Source organism: Tupaia chinensis, unplaced genomic scaffold (assembly GCF_000334495.1).
Source record: "Tupaia chinensis unplaced genomic scaffold, TupChi_1.0 Scaffold000683_1, whole genome shotgun sequence".
Lineage (NCBI taxonomy): Eukaryota > Metazoa > Chordata > Mammalia > Scandentia > Tupaiidae > Tupaia > Tupaia belangeri.
Window position 1 is genome coordinate 1,437,287 of NW_006160206.1, and position 6,227 is coordinate 1,443,513.

Below are 6,227 nucleotides of genomic sequence, written 5' to 3' on the forward strand. Positions count from 1 at the left end.
ACAGGTCCTGACACTTCCTAGCTGTATGACCTTGGGCAGATGACAGCCCTTCTGAGTGGTTTTTCTTCATCTGTTACATGAGAATATCACTAGCATTTCTTCCTGAGTGTTGTTCTGAGGATTGAAAGGGATAACTTGGTAAAATGCACTTGAACCTTGGAGGAGGCCAAGCCCACAGACACACTCCTCCAGGCTAAGGCTGACTACAGCTAAGTTAACAAGCACTGATGGCATTCCCAGTGCTCTAGAAACCTTGTGGGTGTTCCCTCACTCTACACCACAACTCCTAGGCGTAGGTCCCCTTGGAAGATGAGAAACCTAGGTACAGAGAGGTTAAGCACTTTGCCTCAGGTTGCACAGCGAGGAAGCAGACATGCTGGGCTTCATACCCAGATTTGACTGACTCCTGCTCTGCTCCATTTGCCATAACATTGGACAGGCTCTGGCTGAGACGCTTTTTCAAATGTGTGCTCAAAGGCAGTGGTTCTCAAAGTGTGGTCCCCAGACCAGCAGAATCACCATCATCTCAGAACTTATTAGAAATGTTGGGGCCAGCAGGTGGCTTGGCAGTTAAGGTACTGGACTCCCACATGGTTGACTGTGGTTTGAGTCCTAGACCTGGTGGCTTACTTTCTCTCTGTTTTTTTCCTCTCTCTCTGGGGAGCACACAAGCCCTATAGCAAATTAAAATAATAATAGTGGTAAATAAAATGAAGATTTCTTTAAAAAAAAAAAGAAATGCAGAATTTGGGGCCCACATGCAGAACAACTGAACCAGAAATTCTGAGTGTGGGGCCACTAGTCTGTGTGTTAGCAGGCCCTCTAGGTGAATCTGATATAGGCTAAAGACTGAGAGGTGAAGCTGGGTGGGCCTTCAGAATCTTGGCTTTCCACTCTCTCCGGTGGGGCTGGATGTGCAGCTCCTGTTCCCTCTCCTGACCCTCTTACCATCCCCTTCCGCAGCCCAGCAGCCTCCCTCTTGCTCTGGCTGTCCTGGGATCTATGCCTGGGCAGGCCTTTCCTGTCTAGACAAGTTCATTAACCTGGGGTAGGCCAAGAAGTGAGTGGTCAGGGAGAGCTGGCCCAGGAGCTATCCCCCTTGGGGGCTCCTGAGCCTGTTCTGTAATTAGCACCATGGGAAGCTATGTGGACTGGGAGTAGGTTGTTTTGAAAGGAATGCTTCTCCCTGGCTGATGGCTTGTTGTGACTGACTGTCAGCCTCAGATAAGAGAAATCAGGCCCCACTGAGAACATCTGCCAGCATGGCTCCGCAGTCCCCCCTGGGAATGAGGGAGGGAGAAGAGAGAGGCATGAAGACAAGCTGTGGCAGCTGCTGGCAGCCTCTGGGGAGCTTGGACCTCTCCCTAGTCTACAAAGCTGGACCCTCTGAAGGTGGTGCCAGGCCCTGGTCAAGTTTCAGAAGTTTCTCAGGTGAAGCTAATGTGTGGCCAAGAGCGGAAATCATTCTCTAAACTGTCACTTTTCAAACTGGAAGGGCAATAAGAATTCCCCGGGGAGCTTATTAAAATGCAGACCCTGATTCTGTGGGCCTGGAGTGTAGCAGAGTTTCTAACAGAACTCCAATCAATTTGCCAAATGACTAATTTGTCTACATAACTAGGCTTCCTGTTTGGTTTGCTAAACACAATATTTAGTAGCTTATTAAAGGCAAGTTCGGGCCCAGCAGGTGGTGTAATGGTTAAGGTGCTGTACTCCCATGGGGTTGACCACGGCTCGAGTCCTGAACTCGGTGGCTTGAAATGAACACCAGGCACGTGTGCGTGTGAGTCCCAGATCCCAAGAGGAGAATGGAGGAGAAGGGATTGTGGCATGATCACCACCCTCCAGGGGGTGATTTCTCACTTTCTGTCTCTCTTTCTTTCTCTGTCTCTCCGGTGAGCACACACACTCTATAGTAAAAAGTCTCTCAATAAATAAACAAATAAATAAATAAATAAAGGCAGGTTCACTTAAGATATTTCATCAGCAGAAAACATTTATTTGAGACTGTTAGAGTTTATGCTAATCTTTCATGTAAAACATCTGCATGAACATCTACAAGTAAGGTTTTCGACTGATCTGGATAATTTGGTACTTGGTAAAATATTCTCGGTGTACGAGCTGCTTTTGGTGTCCACAGAAGAATTTCTCAGCCTGATAGGGGAGTGGGGCAGAAGGCGCAGATTGCATAGGTAGATTTTTGGGTGAGCTGCTGACTGTTGCAGATTGCCCCTGATTCATCAAGCTCTACCCTCACCTCCTTTACATTTGGAGGCTCTGCTGCTAAAACTGTATGAAAACTGAACGTTTTTATCCAAACACTACATTTAACCAGTGAGAAACCTGAGGCTCAGAGAGGTGAAGCCTGAGGTTGCAAAGCCCCGGCCTTCAGCCCAGATAGACGCTGTAGGCCCTGCCATGTCAACTCCGGAGTAGACCCAGGCCCATGGCTCAGCCCCGAGGCTCTGCATTCATCTTCCTGGAGCAGGGATCGCTCAGCTGACCGACAGGCTACAGAAAGCTAGACTGAGGGCAGAGGCCTAGAGGAGTTCGGATTTCGTGTCCTCACTTGCCATAACCCTAGTGGCAATGACTGCCTCTTTCCCAGGCAGAAATAGAAACATTGCACTTCCAGTTAGAGAGCAAGAGGCTGCTGACAAAAATCAGCCCATGCTGAGGCAGGTCTGTCTGGGCTCGCAGGACCACATGCTTTCCAAGTCCTGGTGCCTGCGTTTGGGCCTGGCTGGGTACAGGGACCCTGCTGCCTCCAAAAGGGTGCTGGTGACAGGTGGACCAGGACACCCAGGACACTGATGCAGGCCACCTACCACCTGGTGGACGCATCCCCCTCTACCACCCCACCCCCCCAAGTAGCAGAGACATATGTCCCCAGTCACCGTCCAACCGTATGAATCTGAGCTCAGCCATTCTGTGCTCAGGAGGAAGGTGGCAGCAGTGGGGTGGGGGTGGGGGGAGGCAGCCAGCAGGGGCAGTGGTAAGAATGTTTTTCCAGCCCTAATTTGAAATCCCGAGCTGAAAAACCTCCCATCTGACTCAGCGCCATTATCCCTAATCACATCGATGACACTGGCCTCTGCCTAGCAAATCCCTGCGGCAGCTACTGGGGGACGGGCCCTCACTGAGACTGAGGGAGGAGAGAAGCTGTTTGCTGCAACTCTCCGGCTCCTCAGCAACTGCAGTCCAGGGACGGAGCCCCTGACCACTGGAAGGAGGCTCAATTAGAGAACGGCCTTGTCCCAGGGTGGGGTCAGGGCAGCATGACATTTCTCCATCCCCCCGCGCTGTCAGGGGTGTGGGCTCTGCTGAGTGGGGCCTTTGGAGGCTGGGCCCAGCCGTTCCCTTCAGCCAATCTCAGGGTGCTGCTTTGGGAGAGTTTCTGCTTGAAGATGGAACACATCGATTCAGGCACACACAAAGAGTTTCAGTTTCAGAAACATTTAGTATAAGCTGAATGTAGGAATTAAAAATGACAATATTGGGACCAGCAGATGGTGTAATGGTTACATCACTGGACTCCCACGCAGTCAACCCTAGTTCAGGTCCTGGACCCAGTGGCTTGGATCTCACGCCCGGCATATGTGTGTGTGTGTGTGTGTGTGTGTGTGTGTGTGTGTGTGTGCATGCTCAAGAGCCCAAGAGGAGAATGGAGGAGAAGGGATTGCAGTGTGGCCATCTCCCCTGGGGGGGTGATTTCTCACTTTCTGTCTCTCTGTCTCTCTCTGTCTTTCCAGCAAGCACACACCCCTATAGTAAAAATCTCTCTAAAAAATGACAATGTAGCTTCTATAGGAAAGGATCCCCCCAAAAAAAACTATTGAGTGGAAAAAGTAGTTTGTAAAATCGTGTGTAGCCTCTATGTATTAGTTGGCATGGGCTGCTGTAACAGAATACCTCTGAAACAACAGGCATTTGTTTTCTCACAGTTCTGGAGGCTGGAATCCAAGCTCAGGGGTTAGCAGGGTTAATTTCTGGCAAGGACTCTTCCCACCTTGCAGATGGCCACTTTCTTGCTACCATGGCCACTTTCTTGCTACCATGGCTTTTTCTCCAGGTGTGTCCAGTCAGACTTCTGTGTTTTTTTTTTTTTCTTATAAAGATACCAATCCTATCAGATTAGGACTCTACCCAATGATCCTATGACCCCATTTAACCCTAAGTACCTCCCTACAAGCCCTATCTCCAAACACAGTCACATTAAAGGTTGGGACTTCAACACATAAATTTAGGGGTTGAAGGTAGGGAATATAAGTCATGGATAACAGAGGATGTTCTTGTTTGGATTAAAAATCATATCTATGGGGACCAGCAGGTGGTGTGGTGGTTAAGGTGCTGGACTTCCTCATGATCAACCGCAGTTCAAGTCCTGGACCTGGAGGCTTGAAAGTGATGTGGAATGAGCACATGCATGCCCAGAATCCTGAGAGGAGAATGGAGGAGAAAGGATTGCACTGTGGCCAATACCCACCTCACCCCCGCGTCGGGGTAATTTCTCACTTTCTCTCTCTGTCCCTCTCTCTCTGTCTCTCTCCAGGGAGTGCACATGCCCTATGGCAAAAAATAAAAAAGTATACGTGTGCATGTGTGTGTGTAGCAGATCTGTTGCTGTCTTGCTTTCTGTAACACCTGTGTTCTCAGGAGGGTGGATCTGCTCAGATGGATCAGGTTTTGGTATGTTGGCCCTTGGAGGGAGCTCCAGGTTGATGGACTGACTTGGAGGTCCACGGAGCAATGGAGAACAGTGGGGCTCCTCTGTATCTAGGAAAGCAGAAATGTACCTTAGAGGATTCTCCATGACTGCGCAGCTGGGGTTCTGTGCACAGGTTCATGCGGGCAGAAGCAGAGACAGCATACAGGGTGCAGGGGCCACAGTGAAGGCATTAGGGAGCTGAGGAGGACTCAGAGAACTGGCAGAGCTGGGGACTGAGTCTGTGAGGGGCTACACATTAGCACGGTCCCACCAACCACACCTGGATCTCAGAGGGGCAAGGGGCCCCAGTGCCTGTTACCTAGTATCTCAATATTAGATAATGATCTAAGAGAAGGGAGCATATAAATATTCTAATAAATGCTTTGATGTGTGGGGTGGTAGTGAGGGAGAGGCCAGGGTGGGAAGATAGGAATAAAAACTATTTCCTTCTTTGTAAGTCGATGTGACCTGATTTTTTTTTTATGATAAACATACCTTTCCTTCATAATTGTACAAACAAGAGCTCAGTTTTCATTTAATAAGTATGAATGTGTAAGCCGAGGTGTGAATTCAACAATAGCTATTGCTATTGTGTAAATATTAGAGTCCCCCTCAAACTTCTGTGTTGAAATCCTAACTCCCAAGGTAACAAAATGAGGAGGTGGGACTTTGGGGAGTGATCAGGTTATGGGGGTAGAGCCCTCATGAATAGTATTAGTGTGCCTGTAAAGGACGCCCCAGAGGGCTTGTTGCCCCTTCCTCCATGTGAGGACAGAGAGAAAAGGCACTTTCAAGTAGAGGGCCATCTGACAGAATTTGATAGCACCTTGGTCTTGAATTTCTTAGTTCCAGAACTGTTTGACATACATTTCTGTTGTTTATAAATTACCCAGGCTCAGGTATTCTGTTATAAAAGCCCCAAACAGACTATGCTTATATGAGACTCAGCGATTTATAATGAGCCAAAATTGATTTATTTCATGGTTCTGGAGGCTAGGAAGCCTCTGAGGGGCTGCATTCAGTGAGGGCCTTCTGGTGCATCATCTCCTGGTCAGTGACAGATGGACAAGAGAGGACATTCATGAGAGAGCAAGGAAGAGGGCTAGACACACCCTTTCCTCAGGAACCAACTCCTGCAATAAGGATGATAACCCTTTCAGGAGGGCAGAGCCCTCCTGTCCCAATCCCCTCTTCAGGGTCTCACTTTGTACTGCCATTGCATTGGGAAGTAAGTTTCCAACACATGAACTCTGACGGACACATTCAAGCCATAGTCACTTTTTAGGCACCTACTATGTACTAGGAATTGTAGACTTGGAGATAAACCAGACATGAGATTTTGCTCATGAACTTACATTCTTTTTTTTTTTGGAGACTTTTTTTTTTGCTATAAGGTGCGTGCACTCTCCAGAAAGACAGAGAAGACAGAGAGACAGAAGTGAGAAATCACCCCCCAGAGGGGATGGCCACGCCACAATCTCTTCTCCTTCATTCTCTTCTTGGGATCTTGGGCACACAC